Below are 23,662 nucleotides of genomic sequence, written 5' to 3'. Positions count from 1 at the left end.
TGGAACGGCTAATGGCGTAGAAGATCTACCTTATATTAGACGAAAATCATTCATAAGTCACGCTTATGAAATTCATATGTGTCGTTCATAGGTCGAGCCTTATTAAATTTTTAAGTCTATTTGCCTCAGTGTAGTCTTCAGGCTCTACAAATTGGCCAAGAGTTCAGGGTATTTTTGTCTATAATCTCAGGGAACTTCGTGAAACTTCAAGGACTTCTAAGAAGTTCAGGGAACATCGTAGAAATTAACTAAACTTAGTAGAAATTCTGGGAACTTCATGGAGCTTCAGAAAAAAATGTAGCCCTGAGTAGTTTTGTAAAAGTTCAGAAAACTGCGAAATCAACGAAATCAATCTGGAAAAACAACGATAAACGTAGAGGTGCAGCAATGTAGCAGTTTTGGGAATTTCGTAGCATTTTGAGATTTTTCAGAGATTTTTGTAGAAGATCTAAAAATAGTTTAGCATACTTCTTCTGAGATCCTCGCTTCAGTTTAGGGAACTTCATTGCAGTTTGTCAGAGATCTTACTTCTAAAAAGCTCAATGAACTTCTTGGAAGTTTTGGGAACTTCGTGAAATTTCAAGGAACTTTCCAGGTGTTCAAAAATATTTGTAGATGATGGAGATTTTTCCAGTAAAAATTGTAGAAGAGAGATGGAAAAAGTATAGAATTTGTAATACATTCAGGGAACTTCGTAGAAGTTGAGGAAATTTTGTAAAACTAAAGGGAGTCTTGTAGATGTTGAGGGAACGTTTCATAGGTTGCAGTATTTTCTTTCAGACATCCTAAACAGCAGGTAATTTTCAAACGATCTTCAGATAGACGTAAAGTAAAGGTCTTTGGATATTTTTTCAAGACTGCAGGTTTATCAGAAAGTATTCAAAAGTACTCTAGCTAATAGAAACTGGTGGAATCTTGAATGATGAATCTAGATGTTATGGACTTGATTTAGCTATGGTTTAGAACATCGTTGATAACATAAAACATCGAAAAAGCTCTTATCCGTATAAAGTACGAGTAAATCGAGGGGGCGACTCTATCTACGATGCAGGAAAAAATGTTTTTTGCTGTAGTTAGCTGCACGCACGCTTTGTAGATAGAAAGAAGATTGATGAGGATTCTGAAGATTTCCTGCAAAAAGATGATGCACTATGCAAGTAGATGCGAGAAATTAAAGAAGATTTTCCGAGTATTAATTCGCTAGTGTGAGATTTGCTGAGCATCTGAAATTAAGACTTAGATATGTCGCCCCCCCCCCCTTTTTTCCTTTGGTTTGTTTTCCGTCGATCTTGTTTTCCGTGCTGAGCCCTCCTAGGCCCCCAATAAAATTGTCTAGCTACGCCACTGTCTGTTTGACTCATGGACGTTTGCCATAATTCATGGTTTATCCTAATTTTGTGACTGGGAAAAATTGGGAAAAGAAAAGGATGCATAGCCAATTTCAATAAATATAATCAAGATAAAATCAATGAAAATTTATGCATCAAAATAACAAAATTTTATTACTTAAACAGATAGCTGTAAATGAAAAATCAATTGTTAGGTCTACTTTCAGGAATTGACCATTTCCCCGGTGACTCCGGATATATACAGGGTCCAAACCTGAGCAGAATCGATATGAAGATGGCATATTTCCTCTACGCTCATGATTGCATGCAATTTACCCAGGCAACCAGAAATCGCATAACAATGTACAGACAGTATCGTAAATTGAAAAAGTTTAAGTAAAAATCGCGTATAAGAATGGCACACCTCGCATCATGTTTAAGTTAAATCGTATAGAATGCAAATTTCTGACTTAGGGTACGTATTATTCCTTGCGTGAGTCGCGTCTACCCTGGCCGCGGCCTTATATGCGATGACTAATTTTTCCGTCGTACTGTATCACAAATTAAATCGGATTACATCGTAAGACTTTTCAAAATGAATTGCTAAAACATTACCGCCATCTGTTGAGTACACTATGGTAGATAGTACTACCAACTGCGATACTTTTAAATTTACCGTTAAATGCATGTTCGATGAACAACTTGCGAGAGTTATGTCTGTTTGTCTGTGGTTTTGGTTTTATCATGCTCTTGTCGACCTTGTTTCTATAGAACTTTATTTTCATATCCATAGACTTATCTGAATGACCAAGTATTGGCAACAGGTGGAGACTGACGATTTTAAATTGGCTCACACTGGACTAGCCTAACGGTCCCAAGTACATCGATGAACGTACCCCATTTTAGTCGAAATTCTAGTTCTAAACTATGTTTGTTTTGATTCGCTATGAAAGTTTGACAGATAAAATGAGATATTCGTGAATTTTTCTATGTTTCAAGGGGTGCATCGATTAGCTTGGGACCGCAGAGGGTACCAGAGCTGATTCAAAAAGTTGAGCACGTTTCATGGTATTAGCATAGAGGTAACTCTAAGACCATACGGTCTCGTAGAAACGTGCTCAACTTTTTGGCTCAGCTCTGGTACTCCCTTCGGTCCCAAGCTAACCGATGCACCCCTCGAAACATTGATGCTACTACATAGTCTCCCGAAAGTCTGCCATGTTATTTATGATGTGTTCCACGACGTTTCGACTTAAGTCCATTATTTATGATGATCTTGAGTTCCTAGTGGCGTCTTATAAAACTGTAACACCAGCGCGGAAAATAAACAGTGCCCATCTGCGGGTATTTTCTTAACGAGCATCACTCCATTTTCGTATCGCATGTGCTCCATTTTGCTGCTCTCCTTTCACTTTTACTTTGTTGACTACATGGTACCGGAAAAGATATAGATGTCGGCCTAAGTGTCCCTAATTTGGGCCCATACATAAATTCAGCAATCGACTAAATTTTCAATAGCAACCAAAAATATCCATTAGTACCGTCCTACTGACGCGATCACCTAGATACAATTGATAAATAGCAGATTTTTAGCGATGGGCCCAATCTTAGATCCATAGGTCACCATTAGAGCCATTTCCCCTATATGAGAAAAACAGCAATGCTGTGATATAACCACAAAAGGATGATTCAACGGATGTAAAATGAGGGAAAATTTAAATTTAACACGATTTAAAATGTTTCAATTCAATATTCAAATTTTTCACTAATAATAAATAGGGGAAATGGCTCTAATGTTGGCCTATGGATCTAAGATTGGGCCCATCGCTAAAAATCTGCTATTTATCAATTGTATCTAGATGAATGCGTCATTGGGACGGTACGAATGGATATTTTTGGTAGCTATTGAAAATTTAGTCGATTGCTGAATTTATGTATGGGCCCAAATTAGGGACACTCAGGCCGACATTACAAACATTTCCCCTATCCTGAAATTCCTTAAGCAAAAAAATCCGGTAATCCTGTTCAACGACGAGAGCATGTTTACTGTCGATCCCGTATCAAATTCCAGAATCGACCGGTATATTAGTTCACTTCCGGTAAAAGACATGGTCGACGAGCACAAGAACGTGTATCTGGTGTATTGGTGGCTTCCGATGGCAAAAAAAATGGACCCGGTGTTCATTCCAGAAGGCGACAAGGTCAACACGGAGGTCTACATCGGGATTTTAAGTAAGTATGTTCTTCCGTGGTCAGAGAACAGTACGGTCCGAAGTTAAATGTTGTATTTAAACAAGATGGGGCTCCGTGCCACACCTCGAACCGCACTCAGAAGTGGTTGCAGGAACATCTTCCGTTCTGGGCGAAGGATATGTGGCCGCCATCCAGCCCCGATCTTAATCCGCTGGATTACTCAATATGGCGCGTCATGAAGGCCAAGGCCTGTATTAAACGCCACCCGAGTACAGCAAGCCTCAGACAAACATTGACCCGTACCTGGAAAGAAATGGCTCCAGACTACATTATTAGAACCTGCCGTGCATTCCGGAAGCGTGTAGAGGCCTTAATTGCAGCAAGTGGAAACTCGATCGATGATTAACATAGTTTAAGACTCTGAGAAACATCTCCCTTTGAATAAATTAAAAAAAAAAACTCGAAAACGAAATTTTTGAGATTTTTTTTTTTAAATTTTGACATTGCTCAATGGTGCAAACATTATCACGCATACGGTACTCACACATGAAAACTACCTCGACCAACCTGACAGAACGCGCCATAACCCTCACTAAACCAAAGGGCAGAGACGAGGGCAGGGATCTATGCAATCCTGGCTTTGCTCAAAACTTGAGGCTCAGCGGACCATTGTTTCCCATTTTAAGCTACCCTTTCAAAGTTGAAGCAAGTTGAAATGTACTAGGTGGGGTGAAAAGTAACCTCCTTGACCCCCAGAATGCGCTGCTACTGCAAAAAAGGTTATGGTGCCTTGTAATCCATTCATATTTAGGCAGACATGCCAAATTTCTGTGCGATACTGTATTTGGTTTTGTTTTGACAGCTGATTGTTGTTGACGTGCTTGGCATCATGTTGAGTATGGATAAAAACGATTTTCGTTCTCTCGATAAAACATTATTTTTTAGAGGCAAACGGTGAAGGAAACAAAAGAAAAGTTAGATAAATATTATGGGGCTAATGCTATGTCAGATTACACCGTCAAATATTGGTTTCCAGAGTTTCGTGCTGGCTGCAACTCCACTACCGATCAAGTCCGCAGCGGCAGGCCCTCCGATGCGGTTACAGAGGACAATGTCAAAAAAAATGCATGAAATGGTGTTGGCTGGTGAAGGTGAAGGTGCGCGAGCTAGAAGATAACACAAATATTAGTACTGAGTGCACACGCCATATTTTGGACGAGATTCTGCATATGAAAAAGTTATCCTGCCGCTGGGTGCCGTGCAAGCTCGCTCCTGGCGAAAAATACGAACGCGAGAGCACTTCGAAAGAGTTTTTGGACTTTTTTTATAATTACTTTGTTTGTACAGGCTCAATCGAATAAACTTTACAGAGCCTAGTTATCCTTTCCGTTATACATTATTACTATCTTATATTTAAAGTTAAAGGAACTGGACCGAGTACTCGCGGTTGTCTCGAGGTTAGTGGAGATTTACAATTTTTTGGGTGGGAAAAGGGAAGAAGGAGGTTTGAAATGTGGCTTACGGATACATGACAAAAGATCTTAAAGATAAAGCACTTAGAAGCTCTCGTATTTTCATGAGAAAATACGAGGAGTGCTTTACCGGTCCCATAGAGCGAATAGCCTCGACAGAACGGAGACTATCCGTAAAAATAAAGTAGTGGTCTGGAAGAAGTAAAGCAATAGTTTCCAAAGTGTAGTGAATTGCTGCCAGTTCAGCCACATATACAGAACAAGGAGCTTCAAGTTTTCGAGAGGCGCTATGAAATTCATTAAATACACCAAAACCAGCGGACTCCTCTATTAGAGATCCATCTGTGAAAAACGTTCTTGCAGAATCAACATGGCCAAACTTTGCAGAGTATAATGACGGAGCAATCATAGAACGATGATGCTCTGGAATTTCGCGGATTTCCTGCGTCATAGATAAATCAAAATTCACTGAATTGCCGAAATCGGAGAAGACTACACGATTGGGAATATTTCTTGAAGGGCTGACATCCTGTGTTAAATATAGGTAGTACAAAGTAATAAAACATGTTTGAGGATTTAGCTCCAGAAGCTTCTCAAAGTTTTCTATCACCAGTGGGCTCATTACTTCGCAACGGGTGAGGAGCCTCAGAGATAACTCTGAAAAACGAACGGATAGTGGCAACATGCCCACCAGCACTACGAGACTCATAGTATGAGTCGAGTGCATGCATCCTTACGCGATACGAAGACAACGACACTGGATCCGTTCCAGCTTGATGATATGCGTTTTAGCTGCCGACTGGAAACAAAAACTACCATATTCTAGAACCGATAAAATCGCTGTCCGGTACAACGTCAGAAGATCTTGTGGATGGGCTCCCCACCACATTCCGGTTATTGATCGAAGGAAATTGATCCTTTGTTGGCATTTTCGTCTCAGATACTCAATGTGGGATCTCCAGGTGCATTTGGAATCGAATCAGACCCCGAGATATTTGAAAGACATAGAATGAGTGATCGGTTTACCCAAAAGTTGAAGCTTCGGTTGTGCTGGCTATGCTTCCTAGAAAAAACGACCAACTCAGTTTTCTCCGTGGAGAATTCGATACCTAGCTGAATAGCCCAAGTAGACAAATTGTCCAAGGTGTCCTGTAAGGGTCCTTGCAGGTCAACCTCTTTTGGCCCTGTGATAGACACTACGCCGTCATCTGCAAGTTGTCTCAACGTGCAATTGTCACTAAGACAGTCATCAATTTCTCTAACGTAGAAATTGTACAAAAGGGGGCTTAAACATGAGCCTTGGGGGAGACCCATGTAGTTAAATCGAAAAGCTGTAGAGTTTCCATGAGAAAATCTCATATGTTTTTCTGACACCAAATTGTACAAAAAATTATTCATTAATGGAGACAATCCACAACGTGGAGTTTTTCTGAATGAACTTCAACGGATACTGAATCAAAAGCCCCCTTGATATCCAAGAACACAGAAGCCATTTGCTCTTTCTTAGCAAAACCTAACTGAATTTCCGAGGAAAGCAACGCGAGACAGTCGTTCGTTCCCTTACCCCTACGGAAACCAAATTGAGTATCTGAAAGAAGGTGGTTCGTCTCAACCCATTTGTCGAGGCGAAAAAGGATCATTTTCTCCATCAATTTCCGAATGCACGACAGCATCGCGATGGGCCGATACGAATTGTGATCCGACGCGGGTTTATCAGGCTTTTTAATGGCTATCACCCTCACTTGTCTCCAATCGTCGGGAACAATATTGAGCTCCAAGAACTGATTGTACAAGTTCAACATGCGCCTCTTAGCGACGTCTGGGAGGTTTTTCAGCAAGTTGAACTTGATTCTATCTGATCCCAGGGCAGAATTGCCACACGAAAGGAGAGCGAGTGAAAGTTCGACCATTGTAAAAGGCTGACTGATTTCGTCTACCGAATTCGCGGTTTCGCGAGGAATCAACTGCGACGGCACGGAATCCGGACACTCTTTTCGTGCGAATTTAAGAATCCATCGATCCGAGCATTCCTCGCTTTCGTTGTTAGTAAACCGGTTACGCATTCTTCGCGCCGTACTCTAAAGCGTATTCATAGACGTTTCGCGCGACAATCCGTCTACAAACTAACGCCAGAGGCTCTTGAGTTCGCGTTCAATGATGTGTATGCGTCGAAATGCTCGCGTGTTCCGCGTTTCCGAAAAAGTTTAAACGCGTCGGACTTTTTACGGTAAACCTCCGTGCATTGTTGATCCCACAGAGCGATGGTGTTTTCTTACGAACTGACGATCGCGGCACCGGTCGTGTTTGAGCTTGAAGTGCGCTGTCGACGATGAGATTAGAGAGGAAATTATATTCCTTCAACGGCGGAAGCTCTTCCACTGACGATACTGTTTCGCCTATCGTGGATTGGAACTTAGTCCAATCGAAACGGGTTAGATTATACGCGACGTTAACGGATTCTGACGAGTTGAACCCACGGGCAATCGAAATTTTGTTCGGCAGATGATCACTACCGTGCGGATCCTGGATTACATGCCAAGTGCAATCCAACTATAGTGAATTGGAGCAAAAGTTAAAGAGTTAAAATCTCCTATGATCAACCATGGAGCGGGAAGTACCGCACATATGTCGAAAAGTTGTTTGCGATTAACAGAGACTCTAGGAGCAATATATACAGAAGCAATACAAAGGCTCTTACCTTTAATGGTAGCCTGACATGCGACAACTTCAATACCGGGGAATTCGGGAAGATTCACTCTATAGAAGGAATGGCACTTTTTGATCCCCAAAAGTACCCCTCCTCCACGTGAATCCTCACGATCCAATCGAATAATGTTAAAATCATAAAAAAGGAGATCAATTTCTGAAGAGAGCCATGTTTCACAAAGGCAAATGCATCGCAATTATTGTTATGGACTAAATACTTGAACGAATCTAATTTCGGAATAAGGCTTTGACAATTCCACTGAAGAACAGTGATCAAATCCCCGACCTAGTTTGGAAAATTATTCATCGAAGGAGATGATAGCTGCAAGAAGGGGCCATTTTGAAGTCAATTGCTTCAAGAAGGATTTCAAAGTGGGAAGCAATGTGAGGAAAATGCTTTTCAGAGGATCAGAAATGTTGAGGTACCGTCAAATGAGAACAACCCAGATGAAGAAGGGGTTTCTGTTCTTAAAATTGGGGCATCAGGGGTTTTGGATGTCCCCGGAAGAGGTGGAAAATCCCGGGTATAGTCAGTTCTGCGGAATCCAGGAGGAGTGTGTTTGGACTTGCTGATGCGGAATCGGGTGGATTTTTAGCGTCGATTGGTTACTGTTGATGAAACCTGGATTCACATTTTTATTACCTATCGCTCATATTTACAAAACAATGCTGTGATTGGGAGGGACCATCAAGGCACCCGATTGAAGCGGGGAGAGTGAAACTGTCAACTCCCTGTTGTTAACATCTCGTGGAAAAGGGCGGGCTCTTCTCCACACTCATTGGGGTATCCTTCTGTCGGACGGCTCGTTTTTTGTCCAATTGTATGATCATGTGGCTGGAAGGAGATTCTCTATCATCCCGTAGAGGCGTATTGGGGAATTACCTATCGATCCACCAAAACCGGTTTTTGGCCATTCATATAGTGACGTGTTGAGCACAATCAGAGGTTATTAAGGTGATATCTTGTAGAGTCCACAAATGGCCCCCACGTAGGCTATACATGTACTTCCACTTCGAATTTTGAATTACACAAATCTCGGAAATCGGTGCCCAATTTAACCTGAAATTGCTCCTTCAAGTATGCTACAGTGCAGCAAACGTGGAGTAGCAATTTGAATGTTGCACGTGTCGTAGAAGCTGAAATTTGACCCCATAAGTTTCGAAGTGGTTCTGAGAATAAGGATTATACAGCGATTCACCTTAAGCTTGATAAAATCAAACAGTGAGGAGCGCCCACTGCTATCGGACTTAGTTTCCGTGCTACAATGAGTGGTAGACAATTTTCTATTTATTTATTTATTGCAATTCTATTCTCAAGTGATTATTAGACAATCATCATACATTATCATACAATTATCATACTTTACGGTATTAAACCGACCGATATTTTCTATTATACAGTCAACTCTCCATACCTTGATATATATGATATATATGTAGATCAACAATACCCTACTAGACCGTTTGAAGGGACCGAGATAAGCATCGACATATAGAAAAAAAGTGGTCTCATATCAAGATATAGATCATCGAAATATGGAGAGTTGACTGTATTTTATCTCGATATAAAACCCGAATTTGAAGGGAACAACTTAAAATTATTTCAAAATGGTGCAAAACTTGTATGATTTTAATTGTATAGATTTATTTAAGCTTTGATTGATTTTCAGTACCTGCTACGTTTCATATTGGAATATGCTGCTATGGTCTGGAATCCGCTTTATCAACATGGATGGGATCGAATGGCATCAGTGCACCGATGGCCTTGGTTAGCTTAAACATCACAAATATTCTACCAGAAGGCATTGCATTTCTGAGTTACTGTTCTAATTTTAACTTACGCTAACATGATAATATGTACTCAACTCATACGAGCAGTGGTCACGGTTCATGACAACTGAAATAACCCAGGAACAAAAGAAGGATACAAACATTAGAGAAAAAAAAGTATCAATAACGCACGTCAGCTGGATTTCAATACACAAATATGTATTGGTTTATCCAGTCGGTATCTGCCGTTCGTTCGCGCTTGCTTGGCGGATCGGTTGATAGGTTGGTTCGTTAAAGTATCGAATGTCCACGGCCAGGGTCAATTGGGTGTGAAATGTTGAAAGCGAAAGAAAGAAAGGCGGATGCATTTCTAGAAAGAAAGAAAAAAAAACAGATTTTTGATTGACTTTTGTAGGCATTTGCTTGAAAAGGAAATGATCGAAGGGTCCACTTCCTATTTTATTTTAATTTTTTTTATGCTGATAAAGTAATATTATTTTCATTTATAGCTTTTTCAGCTTTGCTGATCTATTTCTCTTCAAATTAAATTTTGCAGGAATTTGTAGCTGCGGACAAAAAACCTAGGTTTTCGTGACAAACAAGACTATGGATTCCAAAATGTACAAGCAGGAGTGCCTGAAAAAAGGTATTCTTCCGTATTCTTAAGGCTCATAATGGACCTGTAAAGTTTTGGCCTGATTTGGCAAGCTGCTACTAAAGCGGAGAAGTTCTACAGTGGTATCGAGAAAACGGGGTAGATTTCTTCGAAAGGGACATCATTCCACCCAACTGCCCTCAATTCCGCCCAATTGAGAAATATTGGGCAATTGTCAAACAGAAGTTGAAGAAGAGTGGAAAGGTGACTCGGGATACGACATAGATGAAAAGATGGTGCAACAAAACGGCCGCTTAGGTTAGCCAACAGAGTCCAAAATATGATGAGTGGTATTCCAAGAAAAGTTCGAGATTTCATCAAAAGCCAATCAGAATATTTTTTTTCGCTATTTTTCCTTTAAGGTGCAATAAATAACCTTTATTTTGAGTACTATACATTATTTCATTAAAATAGTTCCGAGAAACATCCGTTTTTTTGCGTCCAGATATTAAATGACTCAAGCTTTAGGACCATAATTCTTTTTTTTTTTCCTTTATTTAACGTCGGTCTCTGTTCCGCAATCTAGTGCCAATCACCGACGGACATCGATTGCCATCCATTAACGGCAATCGAATGTACAGGAAGGCAGCTTCCACACCTGCGTAGGATATCGCGCCCATTCAATACACATGGGCCGGGACCAACGGCTTTACTTCCCTTCCGAAGGAAGACGTGACCAGAGATTTTTATGCCTCAGAAAAATCCCACCGACCTCGACTGGGATTGAACCCAGACCCATTTGGGGTGAGAAAGCAGTCACGCTTACCACTACACCACCGGCGCTGGCCAACTTTAGGACCATAATGAAGCTTATCAGATCCCTGTCCAAGGATGAGGGGCTTGATGATGATTTTTTTTTAATTTTTTTTAAATTGTAGTTTTTCTCCAGTTCATTGATTTGAAAGGTTCATGCGAGTTAAATTGTAGCCGTATGTAGTTTTATCATAATTTTAATATTAGCATAAAATAAAATAGGGGCCTCCCTTAGATCAGTCGGTAAAGGCGCAGCTACAAAGCAAGACCATGCTGGAGGTGACTGGGTTCGATTCCCGGTCCGGTCTAGGAATTTTTCGGGTTGGAAAATTTCTCGACTCCCTGGGCAATAGAGTATGATTGTACTTTGCCACACAATTATACTAATGCAAAAATGGTAGCAGGCATCGAAAGCTCTCAATTAATAACTGTGGAAGTGCATCTAGAACACTAAGTTGTGAGTACGCAATAAGCTAATATGCCATAAGCAATAAGCTTGAAATGCGAAGAAGAAGAAGAAGATAAAATAAAATAGTAATTTAAAATTCGCTTTTGTAATGCTAAGGTAAATAGTTTGCTTTGAGTGTAAAGTTAATTTATAAGAAAGTTCTAACAGTTTTTTTGCACTTCGAAACTTGACGGGTTATACCTCTAACATAGTAGCAGTGACAGTGTCGCATGTCCTAACAACAACTGCCTGCACACTTAATCTAGCTCAGTAAAATCTCCAACAGCCGATTACCTCAGCATTTACTTTTGCTAATATCTCTGCAAAATATCTGTTTGTTAGCTGATATCTCAGCAAAATGTAATTTGTTATCTGAGTCTCCGCAAATGTTTCACTGAATCTCAGCAAAACAAATTGCAGAATTATTCGGCTGTTGGAATCTCGGCGAAAAAATTTAAGTGTGTGCGACTAGTGTTCGAGGGGCCGACAGGGCTGAATACGGGTCAATACTAACAAAACTCTAACACTAACATGACCCCGAAACTAACGTTCATCCATTTCACTAATAGTTATAATGTAGTTGTACTTTCCTAATAACCCATCTATCACAGACAAACAGACATAACACTCGCAGGTTGTTCATCGATTTGATTCAATCATCATCATCAATTTGAGTGTTTTTGGTTGGTGTCGGTCGGTTCCCTTGCGTTTGACGTCTGCACACTAGCGCCATCTGTTCAGCGTACTATCCATCACATGATACTCAACAGATGGCGGTAGTGTTTTAATGACTATGTTTTGTGGAGAGAAATATTAAATGTGTTATTTCTGTTTGTCTGTGCATCTATGTTTCTTTTTCGTTGTGTGTGTGTGTGTGTGTGTGTGTGTGTGTGTGGGGAGGGGGGGAGGGGGTTTACTAATACTATTACCTATAATATACTAATACCTTTCTCTCTGTTCTTTTATTCGTTTTCTATATCCCTTCACCATGACCCCATATCCCATCATTTTGACGAGAGACGAGTTACTTGCATGGTGCATGCTCAAGTCGTACTACAGGATAATATGCTGAGTGTGGTTCTATCACAAAAACCACGCAGGAACGCAATCAGTCCGCATCGTGCTCTCTTACCGTGCGGATCTATTTGCTTTTTGCTTAAGAAAGTGTTATTACTACCTAAAGCTACAACATATTTAAACAGCACTTTCCAGTGCTCAACTTAAAAATTTTCTACCTTGTTCAACTATTATTCTTCTTCGATCCTTGTTTGGACCCTACCCGAGGTAATCCTTCTTGGATATCGATTTGGAAAATTCCTCTTCGATCCTTCAGATTCTTATAGTAATCTGCTTGGAAGTCGATTTGGATAAAAAAAATACTGCCACCATGGCGCCTAAACGCAAAAGAAAGGGGCAAACTCTTGATCCCCCTTATGATGAAATTAATTTGAATAATCAATTTGATTTGCTCACGGAGGATGAGAATGATCCATTATCCAAGAAAAATTCTAGTAAACTTTCCCGGCTTAATGCCAAGAAGGAAAAGATTCCCCCTATTGTGATAACCACTTCCGATTTCCATGCTCTTCGCATGGAACTTTTGAATTTCATGAAAGTTAAGTTTTCACTACAAATTGGACGTCGGGGTGAATGCCGTGTATTGGCTGAAACCTTGGACGGATTTAAATGTCTTCTCAAGTATCTTATTGAGAAGAAGCACATTTTTTTTACTTACGACACCAAAACTGAACGTGTGTTCAAGGTTGTCATGAAAGGACTGCCCAGTGGTGAATCCCTAGATCAGATCAAAGATGAACTGGCAAAATTACTTGGAGTTGTGCCACTCCAATCGTCCTGGCGATTCGCGCAACGGGATTTCTAATGATTTTTATTTAGTTCACTTCAAGTCTAGTGAACTAAACAACCTTAAGGCCTTAGAAAAAGCTAGCCTCATGCTCCATGTCCGAGTGAAGTGGGAACACTTCAGGAAGTCTGGAGGAAATTTCCAAAACCTCACTCAGTGCCGTAAGTGCCAGGGATGGGGTCACGGAACTAAAAATTGCTACATGCCAGCTAAATGCATGAATTGTGGTGATTCCTCTCACGCAAAGGACGACTGTCCTGTGAAGGAAGATCCTAAGAAATTTAAATGTTCAAATTGTGGTGAAAACCACAAATCCAATTTTTGGGAATGTTAGACTCGCACAGTAATCCTACAATCTCGTTCTAACCGTCAGGTAGGAAACGCTCCACGTTTCCGACCAGGTACAAATTCCTCTGCTGTCAGCGGTCAGCGAGGAACAAATTCTACATTCGTACCCGTAGGTACAAATATCACCCCTGCTTCAAATTTTTCATCTTTACCTACTCCCCTCGCTGCTAACAATGTTCAGCGAGTTAATGGAGCTACCTATGCTGCTATTGCAGCGGGTAGAAATCAAAATACTAACCAACGTAGTTCTAACGGAAATTTTGACAATTTTGACTTAGGAAGCATTACTGCCCCTAAAATGGAATTTTTACAGAAATCATTAATTGACATGATTTCTGATATGCTTAAATCTAACTCCATGTTTGATGCTATTCAAACTGGAGTAAAATTTGCTAATAATATTGTCATGACTTTAAAATTCAGTAATGGATTTTAAAGCTTTAAATATTTTAAATTGGGATGCTCGATCTCTTAAAGATAATGAAGACGAGCTATTTAACTTTTTGAGAGTTCATAACGTGCATATTGCCGTTATAACTTAAACGTTCCTTAAACCTGACCATAAGGTTAAGAAGGACGCAAATTATTTGATTTATAGAAATGATCGTCTTGATGGACCCTGTGGTGGCGTTGCCATCATTGTTCATAGACGTATCAAACACAACATTCTTTCTTCATTTGAAACCAAAGTTTTTGAAACTTTGGGAGTTTCTGTTGAAACAAAATTTGGACAACTTACGTTTATAGCTGCCTATTTGCCACTCCAATGCGTAGGCCAGCAAAAGAATTTTCTCAAGGGTGACCTTTAGAAACTTACCCGTCATAGGTCTAGATTATACATTATTGATGATTTTAATGCAAAACACCGCTCATGGAATAATGCTCAAAGCAATTCCAATGGTAATATTCTGTTTGATGATTGTTCTGCAGGGTATTACACTATTCAATATCCAAACAGCAGAACATGCTTTTCTTCAGCACGAAATCCATCAACTATTGATTTGGTTTTACCCATGCTGACTTCGGTTCTGATCACCTTCCAGTAACTTTTGAAATATCCCAAGAAATAATTTGTAATCCCAACAGCTCTACTTTCAAATACCATAGAGCTGATTGGGAGCAATATCGAACATTTATGGAATATAACTTCGATCCAAACATTCCTTTGCAAACCAAAGATAAAATTAATTATGCTCTTGAATCTCTGACTACTTCTATAGTTTACGCTGCCTCAGTACCAAAATGCGAGGTTAAATTCGATTCAATTATAATAGACGACGATCTTCAGCTATTGATCCGTCTTAAAAATGTCCGTAGGAGACAATTTCAAAGAACACGCGATCCTGCCATGAAAGTTATCTGGCGGGATTTGCAAAAACAAATTAAAAAGCGATTCTCTGCCCTGAGGAACAAAACTTTCGAAAATAATGTTTCTAAATTAGACCCGAGTTCCAAACCCTTTTAGAAACTCACAAAAAAATTTGAAAAAACCTCAAAAGCCTATTCCAGCGCTTAAAGAAGGTGGTAAAATTTTGATCACAAATTTGGAAAAATCTCAGAAACTTGCTAAGCAATTCGAGAGTTCCCATAATTTCAGTTTGGGTCTTACTAGTCCTATTGAGAATCAGGTTGCTCGGGATTATCTGAATATTTTCTCTCGGGAAAATGTTTTTGATGATTCCTGGGGGACTGATTTGGACGAAGTAAGGTCTATAACTAGAAAGTTTCATAATATGAAAGCTCCAGGTGATGATGGAATTTTCTATATCCTCATCAAAAAACTCCCAGAGAGTACCTTGTCTTTCTTGGTAAAATTATTTAACAGATGTTTCCATTTGGCATACTTTCCTGATAAATGGAAAAATGCAAACGTTGTTCCAATTTTGCAGCCGGATAAAAATCCAGCTGAAGCTTCTAGCTACCGTCCAATAAGTTTGCTTTCTTCAATAAGTAAAATTTTTTAAAATATAATTTTAAGTAGAATGATGCTTCACATCAATACGAACTCAATTTTTGCAGATGAGCAGTTTGGATTTCGCCATGGGCATTCAACTACTCATCAACTCTTAAGAGTTACCAATTTAATTCGTTCAAACAAATCTGAAGGCCACTCAACTGGAGTTGCTCTTCTAGACATAGAAAAAGCATTCGACAGTGTTTGGCATGAAGGTTTGATTGCTAAATTGAAAAAGTTTAATTTTCCACTTTACATTATGAAATTAGTTCAGAATTATTTAACTGACAGAACTCTACAGGTAAATTACCATAATTCCAAATCCAATCGACTACCTGTTAGAGCAGGAGTTCCTAAGAGTAGCATTCTTGGGCCGTTATTGTATAACATTTTCACTTCGGACCTCCATGATTTGCCTCAGGGCTGCCACAAATCTTTGTTCGCTGATGACACAGGCATTTCCGCTAAAGGAAGAAGTCTTCGTGTTATTTGCAGCAGACTTCAGAAAAGTTTAGATATTTTCTCTTCTTATTTACAAAAATGGAAGATTTCTCCCAACGCTTCCAAAACTCAACTTATAATATTTCCACATAAGCCTAGAGCTTTGTTTTTAAAACTTAGTAGTAGTCACATAGTCACTATGAACGGAGTTCCAATTTCCTGGTCAAACCAAGTGAAATATCTTGGATTAATACTTGACCAAAAATTAACTTTTAAAGATCACATTGAGGGCATTCAAGCCAAATGTAACAAATATATAAAATGTTTGTATCCTCTATAAACAGGAAATCCAAACTTTGCCTAACGAATAAACTTCTAATATTTAAACAAGTTTTTAGACCGGCCATGCTTTACGCTGTGCCAATATGGTCTAGTTGTTGCACTACCAGGAAAAAAGCACTTCAAAGGATTCAGAACAAAGTTCTGAAGATGATTTTGAAGTTGCCTCCCTGGTACAGTACTACTGAGGTACATAGAATTTCGAATGTTGAGACTTTAGAACAAATGTCCAACAAAATAATTAATAATTTCAGGCAAAAATCGTTGCAATCCTCAATTGCAACGATTAATTCTCTTTATACTTCGAAAAGATTTAGTTTTAGTTTTTAGTTTTAAGATTTCAATTGTTATACTGACATGCAGGTTCATAAAACCTGTTTAAAATACTGAATTGCCAAGACAGGAACAATGTAAAAATACTTAGATATATATCATAACAATTAAGGCTGGTAAGTTACTGTAGTAACTGGAGCACCTAAGTTAAAATGAAATGTAATTTATTTTGAATTTGAAGCAAATAAAGAGTTAAAAAAAAGCACAGCGGAAGGAGATACCTATCCGAGCACACCTGTGCGGAGAGTTGCCAAAACTTTCACTGGATTGCCAGGGGATTCCGTTCAGATGGAAAACGCTGCACCGAAGGTGAGAAAGTGTATTTATTTGATTGAACTTATCATAAACATTCTGCATCAAATCAAGCCTTCGGAAACTGTTCCCCAAGCGTACTGGCGACTAGACGAGGAGATATGTGTTCTTGAGAGCAGTTGTCCGGGACCTCGGCTACTGACTGCTGAATCCTGTATTGAACATCTGAATGCAGTGTTTGAAAAAGCTGGTGCCACCAACGAGCTGTATGAAGAACACGACAACAGATTGGTGATGGATGTTAGACTGGATGATGTTCCGAATGGGGCGTATGGATCTTCCAAGCCGGAAACTGCTGAAGTGGCTTTCGATCGTAGTAGAGACGATACGGCTAAGGTTCGTCGAGTATGTATTTTCTTTTCACTAGATGTTGTATTGTTGTTTCACTTCACTCATTAATTGTACGATTCGAATGATGAAGATATAAACTTTGATTTTGTGTTTCAACAGATAGCCCTGAAATTGGACATCGCACTGGATCCGGTGAAAGCCGCTCGGCAGGAGGAGTTCATTGCCCGCATCACCCGTTCTGCCGTGACACTCGAGGCGCAAAGTTTTCACGCAGATATGGTTGAACACTCGCGAGCTCGTGTAGCAAATCTTCGTCAGAGTTTCACACGACTGCAGACACTTTACTTGGAGTTGGATCATTTGGTAGCCTCGGCAAAAATGATAGTGTAGTGACTAAGACAACTGTTGGTGTATTAACGTTGATATACCAAAACTCCATCACTTGAAAGATAGTTGGCCAACTTTTTGTACCTCATCAGAGTTTTGGGCCAACGTCTTGAATGATATGGTAGCCATTTAATCAGTTCTTGAAGCTCTGTATCTTCATTGGTTGCAGCAGTAATTTCATCAATTGATATGGCTACAGGGCAGGTGTCAATCGCAACCATTCTTATTATCCTTTCGCATTCTTCATCAAAACTTGAACTGAAATCTTGGCTTGGCTGGCATAACCTTGAGAGTGGATCAGCAATATTGTTTTTTCCTGGACGGTACATAATTTTGAATTCGTAGGACATCAACCGCAATTTCCAGCGTTCAATGCGTGGTGATGGTTTAACTCGATCTCCAAATTTAACCACTAACGGTTTATGGTCGGTGATCAGGAAGAAGAATTTACCATATAAATCTTCTTTCTTTTATTTAACGTCGGTTTCTGTTCCGCAATCTAGTGCCAATCACCGACGGACATCGATTGCCATTCATTGACGGCAATCGAATGTGCAGGAAGGCAGCTTCCACACCTGCGTAGGATATCGCACCCATTCAACACACATGGGCGACCAACGGCTTTACTTCCCTTCCGAAGGAAGACGTGACCAGAGATTTTTATGCCTCAGAAAAATCCCACCGACCTCGGCTGGGATTGAACCCAGACCCATCGGGGTGTTAGAAAGCAGTCACGCTTACCACTACACCACCGGCGCCGACTATCTACCATATAAATAGTAGTAAAACTTTCCACAGGCCCACACTAACGCTAAGGCTTCTCGCTCCGTCTGCGCATATCTTTGTTCAGTTAACGAGAGTGTCTTTGAAGCATAGCAAATTATACGATATTGTCCTTTTGTATTTCTTTGAACAAGAACTGCTCCGAGGCCAACAGGACTTCCATCAGCAATCACGAAGGTATCTTCATTTACATCGTAGTATCCTAAAGTTTCCTTCTTAAGTAAAATACTTCTAATTTTTTCGAACGCTTGTTGGTGGTTTGTGTCCCAGCTAAACTTTGTCCCCTTTCTTGTCAATAAATTTAATGGATAGGTTATAGTTGCCATGTCTGGGATATAACGGTGAACGAAATTAACCAGACCTAGAAAACTCCTCACTTCTTCCGTAGATTTGGGTGGATTTAACTTTTTAATAGCGTCCAATTTTTCTTCAGCGACAGATATCCCTTGTCTCGAAATGTGGTAACCGAGAAAATCGGTCTCCCTTACAGCTTCTTCCACTTTGGTAGTATTGATCAAAATATTGTGTTTCCGCAGACGTTCTCGTATTAAACTGGTTCTAAGTGCAAGTTCATTTTCATCTTTGGCTGGGATGAGTATATCATCGATGAAAATGATCAGCCATGGAAAATCGGCGAAAACCATTTCCATGACCTTTTGAAATAATTCAGGGGCAGCCGATAATCCGAACATTAATCGTTTGTAACGCATCAGCCCAACTGGACTAATAAATGCAGTAATGTAGCGACATTCTTCCTTGGTGAAATGCTTGCTTGATATCGAGCTTGGTAAATATTTTACTCCCCCCAACTTTTTTCATCATTTGCTCCAAAGTTGGGAGCGGACGAACCTCTCGAACGACGGCTTTATTTGCTTCACGCAGATCGATAACAATCCTCACTTCGTTGGTACTTTTACGTTTCACTAACTCTCACCCACTCGGACGCTTCAGTAACGCGTTCGATAATATCTTGTTTTTCTAACTCTTTAAATTTCATCAGTGTGAGTTCTTCTAGAGGAAATGGAATGCGTCGTAGACTTTGTCGAACTGGTGGAATGCTTTTATCGATTTTAATATTGGCTTCTATTCCTATACATTAACCAGCATTAACGATTAGAAATTTATTAAATTACATCTATTATTTTACATATTAATCAATCACTTCTTACCGGTGATGCAAGGGAAAGGATCAGATTCAACTACGTTCAGAAACTTGATGACACCCAACTTGATAGCAGTGTCTCCAGAAAGTAACGAACATTTCCCGCCTTGGATGACGTACAACGTTGTTTCTACGCTTCTTCCTTCAAAGGCTACGTCCGTATTTACCTCGCCGAGAACCTTCAACGGAGTTTTGGATCCATAGACATTGAATACCTTGCTACTTCCTTTCTTGATACTGTATGCCTCGAATCCAGTAGACTTCAACATCTTCCAGTCATTTTCGCTGAGAATATCTTCATCAGCACCTGTATCGATAATCATCCTCAGTGAAACTCCACCCACCGCTTTCTTGATCCAAGGTGAAATAAGTCGAACACTTCGCTCTCCTCTCTCTGACTGGTATCATCTCCACTAACTTCTCGAACAAACCTCTTCTTCTAAGTACGATTTTCCTGACGATCATATTTTGGGAACTTCTTACCTCTCGAACAACACCGAGCAAAATGTCTTGTTGCAAATCTTACATTTCCGAGACAATGCTGGGCAGATGGAATCATTCGAGTTGTGCCGTCCATCACACCGGAAACATCTGTTTGCGTGCTTCGTTTTGGTTTTATCCCAGGTTTTATCTACACGGTGTTCCTTCACATCTGGAGCTGCACCTGATTGCACCGTGTTGACTATGTTCTTTTCATTGATTCCACTTTCCCAGACATTCAGTTGGAGCTGAACAGATTCATGAGCTCGATTCATTGCCAAAACCTCTTCCAGTGTATGATCTTTTTCCAGGCATTTTCGTTTCAGTTTTTCATCCTTGGTGGTTGATACGATCTGATCGACGATCATACTGTCCGTTTGGTCCTCGAATGAACAGTTTGTTGCTTGTTTCTTCAGACGGATTGCAAACCTATCTAGCTTTTCGTTTGCTTCAGGTGCCATTTATCGACATTTTTGTCTTTCATAGGTCTTCGACATACGTGGAATGAAATACTCATCAAGTAGTTGGAGAGCAGCTCGGTAACGGTTGTCCAACGGCTGTGAATCGTCAACATTTATCTTGGACACAACCCTCCGTACATCGGACCCACCGAAGAGCATAAGCGTTTTGAATTTTTCATCATGATCAACTACATTTGTCCACTCAAGATAGGCCTCGAAGTGCTCTCGCCACTTTTCCCACCGTACAGCTGCGGGTCCTTCATCGTTTTCAATGAACGGTGGAACGATTTGATTAACCTGTAAATCACAGTAGGCAGACAAATGATAAATTTGACAGAAACAATTTTCATGTATGAAGTTACAATTCTTTTTTTTTTTTTTTTTAGATCAACCCATTTATCGGGCTTCTACTTTTACGTACTTCATCCTACGACTCATAAATTTACGATATATCTTGTGAGATCCATCCCGATTTCTCCAGGTCTCACCAACTCTCTGAGGGCCATCCCGATAATGTCGGGCCTCAATTCGGATTCTTCTGAACCTTGTGAGATTCATCTCGATTTCTGCGGGTCTCTCGTAATTCATTAAGGGCCATCCCGAATCTGCACAGAAAAAAAATCTGAATTTTAACTACCGCGTAAAATCTCCCTTCGTTTAACTTTGAACTATACTTGACATAAACAGCGAAATTGCTTACAAGCTTGCATACAATATTGCTAATTTATGCGATATTGCGCTTAAATTTACACGAAATATCGCGTAAATTTATGCCAAATCTACCGTTAATTTTATGTGCACTATATCTCGCAGAAATTTACATGAATTTTTCGAACGGTGTGCATCGGGCCTCAATACAGAATCTTGCAATGCTCATCCCGGACACTTAGGGTCTTGCTTATTAAATTGAGGGCCATGCCGACTGTTTCGGGCCTCAAATATTGTAAAATTTATGATGGTTGGTTCCGTATACTCCAAAATTTCCTCGAGAAAATTGCTTCAATCAAATTTCTTTTTATACTTTATTTTATACGTACCATGGAGAACGCCATTATTTTGTTAATAATCTGGAAAAACTCCGCTCGGTTCCAAACTTTTCCGCTGCAAAAATTGCTAGATTTTCTTGAACAGTTTTTTCTCCTGTCGTCGCCAAAATGTAGTGACTAAGAAAACTGTTGGAAACAGAATGAATTTTTATTTATTCCAATGATGACTAGATCCTATACTATAATCAAAGGTCCTACAGGCAGCTACAGTTCCGTACTTGAGCAACGTCTGGATGAAGAACTTGATTCGGCGCGTGAAATCCGTGACCGTTTAGGGGGAGTCTCCAAGCAATGGAGGACGGCTGGTTTATTGATGAGAGCTTCACTTAAAGGGCTAAAGGGTGATACGGTCAAAATTTGGTCAATATCAACTTGACGTATTTCTTTCAATTTTGCATTTAAAAAACCTGAACACCCCTCATTTTGAAGGTGTGTGTGTGTAGAATGTTGCTCCTATTTTGATTTTGGAATTCACTCTTCAGTTGTCAAAATGCCGTCCAAGCAAGAAGAGCAGCGTATCAAAATTTTGCTCGCGCATCGCGAAAATCCGAGCTACTCGCACGCAAAGTTGGCAAAATCGCTAAAAGTTGCCAAATCAACCGTTACAAATGTAATTAAAGTGTTTGGGGAACGTTTGTCGACAGCCAGGAAGTCTGGATCGGGGGGAAATCGAAAACCGGAAGCCGCTGAGACGACAAAGAGAGTTGCCGGTAGTTTCAAGCGAAATCCTAACCTCTCTCTCCGAGATGCCGCAAATAAGCTGGGTGTATCGTCTACAACCGTGCATCGAGCCAAAAAACGAGCCGGACTATCGACTTACAAGAAGGTAGTGACTCCAAATCGCGATGATAAACAAAATACGACGGCCAAAGCGCGATCCCGGAGGCTGTACACGACGATGCTGACGAAGTTTGACTGCGTGGTAATGGACGACGAAACCTACGTCAAAGCCGACTACAAGCAGCTTCCGGGACAGGAGTTTTATACGGCAAGAGGAAGGGGAAAGGTAGCAGATGTTTTCAAGCACATGAAACTGTCAAAGTTCGCAAAGAAATATCTGGTTTGGCAAGCCATCTGTACCTGTGGCTTGAAAAGCAGCATTTTCATAGCTTCCGGGACTGTCAACCAAGAAATTTACGTGAAAGAGTGTTTGAATAAACATCTGCTGCCTTTCCTGAAGAAACACGGTTGTTCCGTACTGTTTTGGCCGGATTTGGCATCTTGCCATTACGGTAAAAAGGCCATGGAGTGGTACGCCGCCAACAACGTGCAGGTGGTTCCCAAGGACAAGAACCCTCCCAACACGCCAGAGCTCCGCCCAATTGAGAAATACTGGGCTATTGTCAAGCGGAACCTAAAGAAGACCAAAAAAACTGCTAAGGGCGAGCAGCAGTACAAGGCAAACTGGCTTTCTGCGGCGAAGAAGGTGGACAAGGTGGCTGTACAAAATCTGATGGCAGGGGTCAAGTCTAAGGCCCGGCAATTCGGATTTGGAAAAGCGGAAGCCTAACTGAATATTTTTCCTGAATTTTATACTAATTGAACTTGAAAAAGAAATTTAATTTGATTTTTTAAATAAACGATTTCACCGATTTACACGCGTTTTCCCTTGACCAAATTTTGACCGTATCACCCTTTACTGCAAGCCGTCGAATACTGGAATCTTGTTGAACAATCATCTACAGCGGCGGAGAGGATTTCTTTGGTGCTGGATTGCCGAACGGCATGTCACGGTGCTTTGATCGCCTTGGAGGCAGCTCAGGCAGCGTTGCCTCAGGTTGAAATTCCTTTCGTTACTCTTCGACAACAGTCCGCTGTGAAGCATGGATTGATCTACATGTTGGCCGATATAGTAAATCCAGCACGTTTTCGCCATACCAAGCATGTTCTGGAGGGATTTCGAGCTAACGTGTAGAAGTCTGTTGAGTGGATCTACAGCACTTACAACAATACATTGAAAAAGGACTTGAACGATGCCGATCAGGAAGTGATTTCAATTGCCAAGCAATTGAGAGAAATTCGTAAGCAGTACATCAACCAACGAATGGGTTCCAAAACTTACGTAGGGCCTGCTCTGGGAAAGCCAAATAAACGGTAGCATTGATTTTATATTTGAAATATTTTTTAGAACTATTT

At 40.3% G+C, this 23,662-nt stretch overlaps 1 pseudogene; it reads left to right on the top strand.

Moving 5' to 3' along the window:
• Positions 1 to 16,756: 16,756 nt before the first annotated feature.
• On the top strand, positions 16,757 to 23,624 carry LOC135717604 (uncharacterized; annotated as a pseudogene).
• Positions 23,625 to 23,662: the final 38 nt, after the last annotated feature.

The sequence above is a fragment of the Ochlerotatus camptorhynchus genome, unplaced genomic scaffold (assembly GCF_037179485.1).
Source record: "Ochlerotatus camptorhynchus isolate MF236.1 unplaced genomic scaffold, CSIRO-AGI_Acam_v1.1 ptg000062l, whole genome shotgun sequence".
Taxonomy (NCBI): domain Eukaryota; kingdom Metazoa; phylum Arthropoda; class Insecta; order Diptera; family Culicidae; genus Ochlerotatus; species Ochlerotatus camptorhynchus.
This window is presented reverse-complemented; position numbering and strand designations above follow the sequence as displayed.